General features: G+C 40.4%; 1 protein-coding gene across 6 annotated transcripts in view; it reads left to right on the forward strand.

Moving 5' to 3' along the window:
• Nucleotides 1-14,710, forward strand: part of ZMIZ1 (zinc finger MIZ-type containing 1) — a 315,504-nt gene that overhangs the window by 111,493 nt on the left and 189,301 nt on the right. For all 6 annotated transcript variants that reach the window (XM_057365193.1, XM_057365192.1, XM_057365197.1 and 3 more), the window contains one exon: nt 2,836-2,918. The gene's annotated coding sequence lies outside the window, so the exon portion shown is untranslated. The remainder of the gene's footprint in view (nt 1-2,835; nt 2,919-14,710) is intronic.

Genomic DNA, 14,710 nt, shown 5'->3' on the forward strand with positions numbered 1-14,710 from the left:
ATTTACAGCTTTGCTTTTGAACTTTGGAAGCCTAGGGATAAATATATCCCCTAAAAAAACCCCACAACAACAACAAAACCAACCAAAAAAAACCACCAAGCAAAGAGCTGAAAGCTGAAATTTTTACATGATGATGAGACTTCGGAGAGCTGGCTTTAGGAAAAATTCCTGGTGCTGCTGAGGACACGATAAAATCGCTGGAGTTGGCAGCTGTGCTGTGCAGCCGCCCGTTCCTCGGCCCGGCTCCTTCACAGCGTTGTTTTACGGTGTGATCTGCTCCGAGCCACAGTTCGCTCTGTTGTGCGCTCCTCATGCTCCACATACACATTACTATAGGTGTAGCCTCAGGCAGAGTGTCCGGCATTGTGAGCATCAAGCGGTTCGTAGCCAAAAAAGCATTTGGCTAAAAAAAAGAAAAAGTGTGTTTTTGTGCTCCCTCTGCTGGATCTGGAAGAAGAGGAAGCCCTCCCCGTTGGAGCGGCCCTGGTTCCCCTCCTTTCCCCTTTACCACCCCACATGGGTGTTTGCAGAAAGGGCTTGTGCAGCTGCACAACGGGCCGTGAGCCGGGTGGGAGYGTGGAGAAGGCTGGGAATTGTCCAGCACAGGTTACAGTGCCACAGGAAGGCGTAGAACACACCTGGAGAGGGTGGCTGAGGCAAGCCAGGTGTAAGGGCTTCCCAGCTGACACCTTTTCTCTACCATCTGTTCTCATTTTCAGGCGTGGCTCGCTACTCCCGAACTTTGCCAGTGAGACTGTTATGGGGATCTTTCTAGGATCAGGATGAGAGACGGGATCAGGCTTTAAGAAGCTGGTTTTATTTTTAGAAGCTGATTGCAGTTCCCAGCAGGACCCTGTGAAGTGTGCTGGGAGAGCTGGGGCTGGTGTGGGGGACATTGCACAAMCCCTGCAGGGAAAGCAGGGAGCAGATGCTGGTGGGGACAGTGCCAGTGGCCTTAGAATCAGCTTGGACCTGGTTTGTGAAAGGGSTGGGTGGTCTGTAATGTGAATTCACAGAAATGTTAATGGATAGCCCTTTCWTTTTAAGAGGTGCTTTATAAAACAAAGTAGGAATTGTGGTGCCAGTTTTACAGATGGGCAGAATAAAGCACAGAGGAGGSGTGCAAAGCTTTGTGTGCTGCAGCAGTGCCCCTTAAGCTGGTTTAAACAGCCTCTGTTCTGACGCTCTGCCATCGTGGCTACTCACTCCTGTCCTGTGCCCACTCCCTGTGCTCTGTTTAGGAGACAACATGCTGAAGGAAATCAGTTCCTCCATTCCAGCTAACCATGCAGCTGCACAAATAGCATGCACAAATGGACCATGTTGGAAGCAAGAGCCTGGGAGAGAGGAGTGAGACGTAAAGTTGAAGTGTCCAAGTGAAGGCTATAGCCTGATCTGATGAAGTCCAATCCAGTTACACATGGAATAGTACCCAGATCTTGGGGCAGGCAGAGCAGAAATTTTTCCTTTGGAGAAACAAACCAAAATGGCTAATTGCAACTTCATTAAAGATTAGTCTACATTAGCTGAGAAAGTCATGTTAACACATACTAAATTTGAATCAATTAACATGTTTTTTCTGCCTTGCATAAGCAGAAGAAATGCACTGGGGAAAAGTTCTGGATGAGAATAAATACGTTCTGGGCGAAAACATTCCCACTTCAATGAGGCCTTAAAAGCCAATCATTCACCCAGGGCGCTTGTCAATACCTAACTTCTCTAAAATTGCCTTTTGTGAGGCAAGAAAACCACCAGYGTTCCTGTCTGAAGCAGACAGTCCATTGGTGATGCTGGGTGTGTTGGGGTGGGATGGCTGTTTCTAAGAAGGTTTTCACTCATGTTTTTATTCTGTGTGAATTATCAGTGAAGAGGATAAATATGGCTGCAAAACAAACACTGAATGACACTAACATTATTTGTAATAACTYGAGGCTTTTCTTCTGCRTTTTGTTAAAGTCACCTGTGACTTCTGCRTCATTAGAGATGTTATGAAAGTGTCCCACATCTGGTCCCTGGGGAGGAGCCCGGAGTGCTTGCAAATTGTGTGGGGTTTGTTGTGGTTTTTTGTTACTGGGGTGGTTTTTTTCCCCCAGTAGTATGTGCTTTTTCATGTTTAATGGAAAATTCTTTTGCATGAAAGTTATTTGGAAGTTAGTCAAAAGAGAAGCAAAATGTAGTTATTTTCTCTATATTTGCTGAGTTTTGGAGACTGGTAGTATAATGCTGTAAGGACACCTTGTCTGCCTGCTGAAACAGCATGTAACAAAATATAGACTGCCTGTAAACATTCCCCTGTCTCCCTTTGCGGCCTTCCTTGATAATTAAAAAAACATTTCCTAGAAGTTACAGTGCTGTGCCACTGTAAGCCATAAACTTATTTTGTTGTGCTGCAGACAAGATGGTGGTTTTGAGGTATTTTGGTGTATTTTCGTAAGCAGTGTTTGGGGGTTGGTTTATCTTTTTTAATGGCACTTAGCTCACAACATTCAGTGAGTACCCTTTATAAAGAGAATAAAAGAGACTTCAGCATGACCTTTAACTGAAAAAAAATTGCTATTTGGCTCAGGAAATTTTGATCTAAACCTCAACAGACTTCTCATTATCTTTTTCTCATTTCATTGTTACAGTCATGAAAACCTGAGTGAGTCTCAAAAGCTTGAGGGTGGCAAGAGCTGGGCTGGAACCCCAAGCCAGCTTCAGATCTGGTCCTTCCGACTTGGGCATTGGACTCCTAAATGCTCTTAATTCATTTCAGGTCTTCTCACTGAGCTGATTCATATGCTGCCGTGTTATGCAGGAGGATGGAAGCATGACGTGTCTGTATTTTTATTGCAGGAAAATGGATCTTGTTATGTGAGAGCATCGAGAAAACAGTCCCCAGCTACTGAGAGGAAGAAAGGCCRGTGGGAAATATTCAGGTAGGAAAGCTGTGTGCATCATCAAGCAGCAAAAACACTTGCGAGCCTCCATTCTTTTTTCAGACAYGGTGTCGTGTTTGATGCTTGAATGGCTGATCTGGTCACTATCATAGTTTATTTGTTGTTTTAAGGAGCAGCGCTGTTTGGTCAATTGATTGCAACAACAAAACACTGCAAGCAAAGCCCTCAGCATAAACATTCCTCAGGCAATCCCTGGTACGGTATTGATCCTGATACAGAATACAAACAAATTACTCTTTGCGTGAGCCATTCGAGCTATAAAACAGAGCAATAATATGTTCTACTTGCTGCCAATAAATGTGCATATATAATAAACAAAGCAGAAATCCCTGAGTACAACTGAACAGTAGTTTCAATAATGTGTTCAATATCTTATGTCCAGCTGTTGTACGGATTTTTTTAAAAAGCAGACAGTGRGCACTCCAAGATTTCTGTTTCCTCCCTCACTTAAGAAAAATAATCTACAGACCTATTCTGTTGCTGCTTTTCCTTTGCTTTTGGGGTTTTTTCGATATTTTAAACTATTTTAAAAAGCTATAGGTAAGCTYGTCTCTGCCTTATTTTCAGTGTAGTTCAGTGTAGTAGTGTTTCAGTGTAGTTCTCAAGAATTTGGCCTACACCATAATTTTCTTGTGGACCAGCTGCCTCTCTTTACACTGCAATGAGGGTCATCTCCATTTTTGCTCCTTGCCATATCCCAGTGGCATTTCCATGTACTGGGGAGTAGCACTAAACACCCTTTTGTGTGTCTGTAGTTGTTTCGAATACACCTGAAATTAGGGGAGGGGTCAGTACCCTGTGACCATCACCACTGGGGGTGCATAACTGAACCCATTTCCAAAAAAAAAGTATTACTGATCATGAGAACACATTTTATTTTTTTTTTTTAAATCTGCTTTACCATGCTCATATAATCCTCCTCATCCATATTTTCAGTGCTGCACTTTGATGAGTTACAGACAGTTGACCTCAAGGCATTTCTTGATGAACATTTCTGTCTGCTCTCAGCCTTGAAAAACTCAACCTTTTCAAGAGCTGTATAGGAGAAAAATGTGTAAGACTAATATTTATAGGCTGAAAGAGAAGGGAGAGGAAAGACTAAAGTGTAAAACTTGCTTCCAGCAGAAATGCCATCYCTCTTTTACCTCTGATAATTAGAAGCATTTCTGACATGGTTACAAAGCAAGTTGGTGGTGAGTGCCTGCCATTTGCTGTGCATTYCTACTGTAGGACTTTTTCCTTCCTGATGATTTTTTCTGTGTTGTTTTCAGACAATCACAAATTTCAGCTGCTATCTATTACATTATGATTCATCAATACTCCTACATTTCAAACAGTTATGTACATATGATTGTTTGTAAAAATGCAAGGCTCTGATTCAGGTTCAAGCTCAYTTGCATAAATCCTTTCATTAATAGTTCTAACTGAAATAATCCTGGAAGACAAGAAGGAGGTTTYAAGTGCCATATTTTTTGCCATGAAAAGATCATAGCTGTATTGAGAAATTCAGCAGTAGTGATTTCAACTCTAATAGAAGATTTACAGAACATTGCAAATAGTTGTTAGAGATGCTGTAAACAGTATATGATATTTAATGGTCCCTGAATGTAGGCCTAAGATGCTGGTCTTAGATAATTAAAAGTAGTAYGTGCAGGCATAGAAATGCAACAAATAAATAACAAAAGGAAACACAACACCAAACTCCACCACATCAAGAAACACACTCTTTTTAAAACTGTTCTTAAAAATCTCGTGGAGATTTCCCTAGACTTGGATCCTCATTTTCAAAAACAAAATAAAAATCACTTTCCTGTTCCCTGAGGAATCTTGGAAGAAAAGTTCCTTGCTGTGCCTTTGGGTCATGTGGCCTCGCTGCTGTAGAGCTGGAATGTTTGCCATGGTATTTCCGGAGGCTTCATAAACACACAGAAAAAACAGTGGGGGTTAGGAAGATTTTAAAGAAAATTACTATATCCTCCCCCCCTCAATCCTTGACAGCCTAAATTCATTACACTTTAGATGTAGAAATGCAGAAGAGTTTTTAGTTGATTAGTCCAGTGAATTTTAAGAACTAAGTTAAAATATTTAATAATTTTTTAATTGCTGAATTTGTCTAGAATTATTTCTTACTAGATGTAACACCTGGCAACCTGCATATTAAGCCTAACTCTTATTTAGATGGTCTTAATGGTTTACGTTTGGCATGTGTCACTGTGAKTGGCATTCAGTAATCTGACTTGATAGCTGTCATCTTGCAAGCCAGAGTAATGCAAACAAAAGATGAGCACTCAGACAAGGTTACAGTGAAGAGCCATTTCCTAAGTCCTGCTGCAGTGGTGTAGAATCCCCAAGTCAAATCAGAAAAGCACAGAATTAGTTCTGGCTCCTGGGATATGAGGGATAAGTTATGCAAACCTCTTCTTTCTGACTGTAGGAATAGTACATGCTCCTTTTTCAGGCTTTGCAAACACCAGCTTAAACTGAGWTTTGGAGGGCCTCTGTGTGTCTGTAATGCCACGGATGTGTTTTGTCTCAGTGGCAAGGTGGCTGAAGGGACCCTGCAGCCCCTCTTACACCCAGGGCTGGCAGCACTGCATCTTCTCCTCCTCCCTYCCCCTTCCAGCCGAGCTGCCTGTTGAACAGGAGCAGAGAACTGAACTGTTTTAAAAATAACCTGGCAAAAATGGGGAGGGAGGGGAGGATGAATGGACTATATTTAGCTTAACGGAGTCTGTTCTCTACACAGCACCATGAAACTGTCCTGATGCTAGGAACTGCTTGCTCCAGACTGCCTTTGTGAAAAATCCCCCAGCAATGAGCCTGTGCATTCCATGGGGCTGCTCAGGACATGGTCAGTGGGAGCTGTATGACCATGTCGAGACACGCTTGTTGCTGAATCAGACTATTTGTTGCATCAGATGTTACAAAACAACAGCATAGTTTGTCTTTGAGCTTCTCTTTTAAGTGTGAAACAGTGGAGTTGGTTTTTTGCCAACTTCAGGCCCCAGACTGACACTGTGAGCAGGAGCATGGGTAGATCTGGAGCTGAGGAAGGGCTTAGATTCTGCACATTGGCAGGGCTTCTTCACTCCTTTCTCCTGTCTACTGAACTTTCTGAATTCTCTCTTTGAGTGTGACTAATTATTGAATTATATTCTCCTAGTGTGGAAATGTGTGAGGGGKAGAATCACTTACTTTAATAAAGTATGTCTTACAAAATTTATTGAAAAAAAATGTAATGTCTGATTGCCACAGATTGTCACATTGTCTTACTCCTACTCCACTGGCCTCTAGCTAGAGCAGTTGATTGGGAAGAGAATGGGATGAAGCTAAGAAATTGTTCTAAAACTATTGGGCTGTAATATAAAGGGAAAAACATACTTTTWAAGATTGGCTTAATTATAAATGCTCTGATATTTATTAGTCATCTTTTTTTTAAAAGTAAGCCATGACTCCAGAAGCAAAYTGTGTCTTAATTTGGGCGTTATCTGCTTGTATATGTGGGTTTTTTCCAGGTGGACACATAGAAATGTGTATAGCTGAGTAAAATATTGGTTACTTCTTGCTTGAGCTGTCTTCAGTGTTGTACTTTTTAGTAAAATGCTGTAGTATCTCAAGTTTCAGGTGAAAATCTCCACCTATTTAGGTAACAGAAATAGTGTACAAGAGCTTCCTTTTTTTTGGGAGATGTCCCTAAGTTCTGTTTCATTCCTTAGTTTATTTCACGTTTGTCGCTTCTTTCCTTTATGAGACAGTGAAAAGAATTTTTATAGTTTTGTCTTGTTAGTATGTATAACCAAATAAWATTTTTCATGCCATTTAGCTTTGTCCCTTCCCACGTAAGGATTCCCAAGCCTTTATAAGGGATTTTTTGTTTAGGTAGACCAATGGGAGTTGTGGTTGAAACCTGTCCTCAAAAACTCTGTTTTCCTAATGGCCTTTGACAGTGGTTGGGAAAGATGTCACTTCAGCATAGTGAAAAGCAACCAAAGTAAATTATATTTTTAATGAAGGATTTTTTATCTGGATGAATTGATACTGGCAGGACAGTATTAGTTAAAAATAGAAGAACCTTCTASAGACACATTGCAGTCTCTCCTGGTTTTACTTTGTCTAAACAAAAAGCAGTGTACACATAGTGAGGTACTTCCTTTGGCAGATGGCTTCTGATTCTTTTCTTTCTTAAATAAGTATTGCTTTGAAAGCAGACCAAATAAAATCAGTAATCAAGGATTCTGTTTGTCATGTCACTGCATGGGAGATTGCTGTATCCTGTACTAGACCTGCTTTATGGTGATATGTACAAGATTCTTAAGGCCTTATAAAGGATGCTAACTTGYATTCCTCTCTGCAAAGAAGTGTTTTTAAAAGAAATAATAGGCAGATTGAATACTTATTTTTGTTCAATACAAAAGTATTCAGAGCTAACTGGCAAATATTTTGCTTCTCTACCCTCCCTTTTTCCCTTAWTCTTGTTTATCTCCTCACTGTTTTCTTCTGACTATTAGAAATGTGTTCGTCTAGGGTATTTCAGATCAGCTGCTTTGCAAGCCAAGAATTTTTATTTTTTCACTGAAAGCATGTRTAAGTAAAGGGACTGAATGGTTATTTGACTTTTATAGCTTGCACAAGTGTATGTTGTATATTTTAGATGTATTAGATGTCTGTAAATTGAGATCCTGTTTCAGAACAGTTGTCACTGTCTGAACAATAGTTGATGTATATGTATTTTTAAATGACTGAAAAATCTAAATAAGGTTAAATTAACCTGCAATAACCATAATGTTGCATATTTTTGAATGTTTTATACTGAATAGTATTTTACTACATTTCTCTATTTCACCTTCTTAAAGTTAGTAAGTTCAAGGTATAACTGGTTCTTCACACATTTTATTAGGCCTTGATACTTCTGACAGCATAGCTTTCTTTTTAAGGCCTTCAAGTGGAGAAAAAAGAGAGAAATTTATTTCCTTCTCAAGACAAAAGAACAGTGCAAGTGTAATCTCAGCTCTCAGGGGTTTTTTTTTTTTTGTCTATGTCGCTTAACCTGGTACGATTTATTGGGTTTCATTTGGTCATGTTCTTAGAAGTTTGTTAAAGGATAGGGAAAAGGGAAGAAAAACACTCCTTTAAGCAAGTATCAGTGATTCAAATGGTGCCTTGAATCATAAAGATATGTGACTGAGATCTGTGTTACCAGAGTGTGAGAAATTCTGTGTGAAATGCCAGCAGGTGTGTAGCCCAAACTGATGATCAGGCAAGGGACAGTATTTAAACTGCTYATACTCTGCTGAGAATATGTAGTCTGCAACCACAGATTAAACCAAGGCTTTTCAAAGAAAATGCTTTAAGYTAGCAAATCAGGGAAAATCTCCATATACACAATATAATCTAAAAATCTCAGAAGTCAAAATAAACCTAGTTAATCTGCAGAATCTGAATGTGTGGAGGAGTGTATCTGCCACACCTTGTGGGGTCCCTTCTCTCTCTTGCTTATACCTATCCCATACATCAGAAAGCTCAAACACCTGAAAACTAAAATTGCTCCTTTACAATGGGAGTGGGAGTAAAAAGTAAAAAGAAACAGGCATGAACACCACCTTCCAAAGATACTAAGTGTTTGCTACAGGAACGGTCTGTTGACAGAGAGCTCAGCAAAATAATTATGTGTTGAATAAGGTGTTTTCTTTGTTGCCTTTGATTGGAGCACTTCAGTGGAATTTCCTCTTGCCCGTGTTCTCTCCTACTGGGTGGGCAGAAGCTCACTTACTTGTTATAGGTTGGTTTCTGTTAAATATAGTTTAGCAATGACCATTTTATTACTATCCTTTCAAATGTAAACATTCCCACTCTCTTCAGGCACTTTTCTTAAAATATGCCCTTTTTTTTTTCTTCCTGATGATTTTCATTGCTACCCATTGATTTTTATCTCGTTTTGCTCTGAATTCATAAGTTTCACGTACTACTGTTGCCAACCACTAGACTATCTCTGCTCCTTTAATAAAAACTATGGCACCAGGAGAGCATTGTTTTCTCGGTTCCAGTTTGATAGCAGGTTTCCTTCTCTGAGCATGTTCCTCTTTTGRACTGTTCAAATGTCCACCAAGCAGAGTGAATGTTGGTTGGTGCAACAGATGCCTGCCTGTGTAGAGTCCATTTAACATCTACAGCGTGGTAATGGTTTTTGGTCATTATTGCTCTGGACCTGGTAGAAGCTGAGAACACAGAGGTGGAGGGCTCTTTGTGGGTTTGTAGAGTCTTGCAGTGCTTTGCTCTTCCATTTCTTCACACCTTTGGCCTTTTTGGTGCCTGGTGCCTGTTTTCTTATCCTGCCTCAGAAGTTTTCATCTGGAGATCAGCACTCCCTCCATGTGCTCACAGTGCTCAWGTGCTGTTGGTTTGCAGTCAGAGCATTTTGGGAGCTCACCTAGAGGGAAAGCATAGTGCTTGCAGCAGAGGGTACACCCCAAGAGAAGATGTACTTACACCATGTCTCATGGGCAGATAGGAGCTCGATCTGCTTGTCTTCAGCTGCCCACATTCTGTGTGGAGCCAAAGCAGAAGCCCCATATCCATGGTTTGCATTGTGTTGAGCTCGAGCTAATAAGCTCGGTCTCTTGGCAGGATGTGTTAGATCAGGCTTACTGCTGTGCTAATTGTGCTTACACAGCTTCCAGTTTGGAGCTGGCTCATTTACAGCTGGCTTGGATGGTGGCCAAGAAGGCTCGCCTCTGCCTGCAGTGTGCCATGTAGACATACACACATCCAGCACTTGAACGTGTCTGTCAATAGCAGGAAATTATATTTAGAGGGAGGGGAAAATCTTTGGCCTGGCTGCAAGCGTAAACAAGGACAATATTAATGAATGAGGAAGTAGGTAACAGTTTTAATAAGGAGAAAGTTTCATTATTCCAGATTTAGACTTACTGCCACAAGTTGTTTTCAACTCCTGTGTTTGGCCCTGTCTTGTTCCTCATTTATCAGTTTTTGTGAGGTTTTTGGTTTGGGGTTTTTTTTCGATGTATCTTGGGAACGCTTCCCGGGTTTAAGAAACCTCATTGTAGAAGTGAGCAGCCTGGTATTTTAACTGGGAAACAGAAACTAATCTAAACACAATGTTAAAAATGGGCAAACATTCAGAGGGTAGAAACTTGCTTTTATGATGAGCCCATCCACTGTTTTTTGTTTTCCCTTACTTCATATGTTAGCAAGTTAGTGTGTACACTGGCTCTAATACAGTGTCAAGGATTGGCCCATCTTAGTGTTGAAGTGCTTTCGTTGCCTAAAAGTACAGGATACTCACTAGTAACAGGAATTATTCAGGAAGAAGAAACCCAGAGCTGTAAAAAGTTCAAGTTTGTTTATTTAGGTTTGAAAAACTAGATCTCAGGATGACTTGAAAGCCACATCCTCAACTGGCAAAGATCAGTTTCATCATTTTACCAGCAGTTGTGTCATTTACTTCACCAAGAATATGTCCCCTCAATTATTAAGAAATCTTCTGTCTGTTGAGGAGGTTGGGAACATAGGAGTGAGTATGTGTACAATACAGAGAAAAGTGGGCTAGTCTCTTCATTTATTGTGAAATAATAAAATGATTCATCAGCCACATTGCTATGAGCTGTCTTAATATTTGAGCCCATTTTTCTCAAATTATTTTTTTAGTCACAAACATCCATGCCTTACTGCATCAACTTGCTTAGAGGCCACTTCTCTTTTTGAGCAAGCCTCAAAGAGACAGTAACAACCTTCTAGTTCTAAAATCACTGTTATTAAAACAACCAGGGGAATGTATCTCTGCAAAGGCAGAGTTGAATAATGATTTAGSTCCCTGAATTAATTTGAAATTTCAGCAGCACTAAGTAATATTTTAGTGGCAGTATAATCCTGTACATTACATTTTAAGTCTGCAGCCTGCACTGCCAGAGGAAGAACCCTGCAGTATTTAAATGACACTGTAACACCATGGTATTATATTCAGGTCATTAGGGGGCATTTTACAGGATTGAAGTGATCTGGCAGAATGTCAAGGGTGAATCATATAATCTCYGTTTCTTTGCCTCTCCAAATATGTAGATTAGGGGTTTAAAAAAAAATAAATGACACCTTGGTCACCAGTGGTCCTCCTTTGTCTCAGCCCACTGCATCACCTGTGTACCACGTGAGAGGGGAAGGAGAGGGGAGTAACAGATACAGATGGCTCAAATGGCTGTTGAGAGCAGTGTACTGAGGGTGGGGTGTTTTTTTGTATGAATCAGAGCAGTTGGTAGATAAGCATAAACTCAASTATTTGGCTTTTGTGGCAGGAGTCAGCAGGTGTCCAGCATGATGGAAAATTCTGAGCTCCAAGGTGGGTGTTTCCGGAGCAGATCCTTAACACTAACCTTAAGAAGAGGCAGGGGCACTCTTGTGATTGAATATTCTAAGGGAGATGAATGCCTGTCCCCTCTTTGTGCCTTAGAAATTCTTTCCAAATTCATRTGTGTGGCCCATCATAATGATTTTGATACCTCTTTTCAAGTGTAGTCATCGTTCAGACAGCTCTGGTTGAATTTAGAGAGAGTATTAGGCTGTGCAAAGCATGTGTTCTCAGCAGCTCATTGCTGCCTCTGGCAGAGGTTACTGCCATTCAGATCTGGTAGCTAGATAGTTCACATGATTATTCTGTGCACCATTAGAGGCAAACTGGGCTGGGTTAGTTTAAACATGTAAGTAGTAACTTTGGATCATTCCTTCTGCAACAAACAGATGATCGTCACACAGGTAGCCTAACTSATAGCAAATTTCTCCACATCAGTCTTCCCTTTTCTTTCCTTCATTCTGTTTAAACTACAGCTTTTGGGGTCATGGGAACACTTGTTAAAAATAATAATAAAAAAAGGATCACTGATAAATGAAGTTGAAATGATGTCTAACTTGCAGTGGTGGGAATGGCAGTGATAACATGCTGGTTGGTTAGGGATTCGTAACCTTTTCAGAAAACAAAGTGGCCATCATAAAAATGGGGTGCATGACTGTCATCTTTCTGTGCTCCAAGCAGTTGAGGGGGAAACCCAACAACAGTTTGCTTATTTGAAGAGTTTGTTTTTCTCTAGTCTAGGAGATGGGCCARTTTGTCATAGGGTAATGCCTGTTTTCTTCTTGCTGCACTCCATGGGGTGAAAAATCCTTAGGAAAGCCTCATGGGCAAGGGGTGTGCTTGGCTGCTGCATGCCAGTGCCCAAAATCGGGTGGTGAGGATACTGAATGTTACTTTTACAAGTCTTTCCAAAATAGCCTTAACATCTTGCTGGAGAGTAGTGCAAGGCTCATATCTGTAGAGAAGAATTGGCTGTGCCAGTGTGAGAATTGCCTCACCYGGCAGAGCTGCTGCCGTAGGAGGCTGTGCGGGCAGATCAGCAGGTTAAACACGGCTCTGGGTGCTGGGGAGTAAAGGCAAGAAACTGCACATTATAGCTGGGCTCATGTACCTGCTGCAAAAGTATCTTCTGCTCAGAATACCGGGTTAGAGGGATGACTGGATTAACCCACAATAGCATGGTTTTTGTTCCTAACGCTTTCATGGAGTTTCATTTCAATGGTTATTCCCTTCAACAACAGTATGGTGCAAGTTTGTAGATCTTCATATCAAATTATGTCTTATTAAAGATTTGAGTAACAGCCACCTGGTTCTTTGATATTTTGGGTTTATACATGAAACCAGAGAATGAATTCCATTTGCTCATTTTGTTGCAAAAATGTAGCTGGACTTCTTCAAAGACTRTGATGGATTGGATTCAGTTTTGCTAGTGGTATAAGAATATACCTGATAACATCCAGCATTTTGGGAAGGTTTTGCCTTTGTTTTCTGTAGCTGGTATTTTTTTTTGGAGGGGGGCAGATATGAATACACCCAAACCCAATTTACTACTTGTAACATGAACTATACAAGCTACCAGAATATTTGTAGCTGTAATGGTCTCTGATGGAGATGCTGTACTTTGTGGTATGTTCGCTTTCTTCCTTTTGTAAGTCTGCAGTTGGTTTTTTTTTTCACAACGTGCATTCACACATACATAACACACACACAAAGTGCATTAGCGGCCTGAAGCTTCAGGCTAAATGTGTGAGCCCAGGTGTTATATTTCTAATGCACTTTGCATGAAATGTGAAGTAATTGCTCAAGTGTAGAAGCTGTATGTATGTTTATGAAACATGAAGTACAGGCACGGTCTGTGATTTCAAGTGTCTTAYGAAAATGTGTGTGTGGTAAGGCCATGCTGTCTTCAAAAAAAAACTTATGTTCTTGAACTTCAGACTTTTCAGTCTTGAAAAGTGAATGACAGAATACCTTAAATACCTCCATATGTGTTTATATTTAGTARGTCTAAAACCACTTACACCAAGGTAACTTACTGCAAAGGAGAAACATCTGCTGAATTAATTTTTATGAAGTAGATGGTTTTSTTAAGTTTCTGTGTTGTGAGGCCTCTCAGCCAAGAGGAGAAGCAGCATACAGGTATGGTGATCTGTTAAATAAATCAAAGTGGATTGTGGGTAAATAAATATGAGTGACAAAGAGATCATACAAGGGGAGCACAAAGCATTCCTACACAAAGAACAGTGGATGGTGCCTACCTCTCCATCATGATCCCAAACGCTAGAAAAATCAAAGGCTTTATTCTTACTGGAGAGACTGAAAGAAGGTCAAGTTCAAAAATAGCTTTGGGTCAAAAAGGAGGGAGGAGAAAAAGACAGTATAGTCACTGAGATGAGTAACTTCAGATAACATTTGAGTGCCTGAGATGTCACTGAGAGAGCTGCTGCTGAGGAAGAGCCCAGCTGTAGCGAATATTTTCAGTATAGCGACACGTGATATCACCACCAGAAATGGGCTGCACTGGGTGCAGGTTGTCATTGTACCCTGTTTATTGGTCTCTATTGATCCTCCATTTCTGAGTGTGTGATGCTGGGACTGCTGAGGCCACACGCTTCGGTTGTCTTGTGGCAATATTCCAAGTAATTCTATAAATCCTTCCTCATGAATTATGGAGGGGAAAAAAACTGCCCTGTTCCTTAACTGGTTAAGACTTTTAGGAAGACAGTGAAGGCTCTTGTGTGATTTAACCCTTCTTCTCCTCAGCTGTGTACTCAGACAGCTCTAAACTGACATAAATGCTGGACATAGGCTCTTATCATCACTGTACCACCTTGAAGTCATGACTTTTGAAGCATTTGTAGCAGCAGAAATGGTTTAATGTTGCTGAAACTTCTTTCCAATATACATTAAAAATTCATATGGTGGTGGATTTAATCTGAGACGTGTACAAGTACTTTGACTAGATGCTCTCTGGACTTAGRAACAATGTAGGATCTATTATGCCAWGGAGGAAGGATTTCTTTAATTTTTTTCAAAAATCCTGAACAGATTGACTCCCTGTTAATCTTAGCAGCTGATACCTGTAGTTAGATTTTGAGGAAGTAAGTGTCTTYTACTGGCATCTCAATATTTTAACTATAGTTTTTGAAAAAATTATAAAATAAAAAGAAGYATGGCATAATGCTATCAAATGAGATAACGGTTTGAAAACCCCCACTCAATAAACTGATATGTTCTTCAGGAAATTGATGACATATCAAAAGCTGTTTCTTCAGATAGCAATCTCTAGCTTAGCTTCCCAAAATGAATGTGAAATACAAACCTTGAGAGAAGGCTGTTTCTGCTTATAATGGTGCTGGTTTTGTATACGAGTTCTCAGCTTATCTTGAGAGGGGTTCTGACACACAACAAC

The sequence above is a fragment of the Malurus melanocephalus genome, unplaced genomic scaffold (assembly GCF_030028575.1).
Source record: "Malurus melanocephalus ecotype Western Australia unplaced genomic scaffold, MMel_1.1 scaffold_49, whole genome shotgun sequence".
NCBI lineage: Eukaryota > Metazoa > Chordata > Aves > Passeriformes > Maluridae > Malurus > Malurus melanocephalus.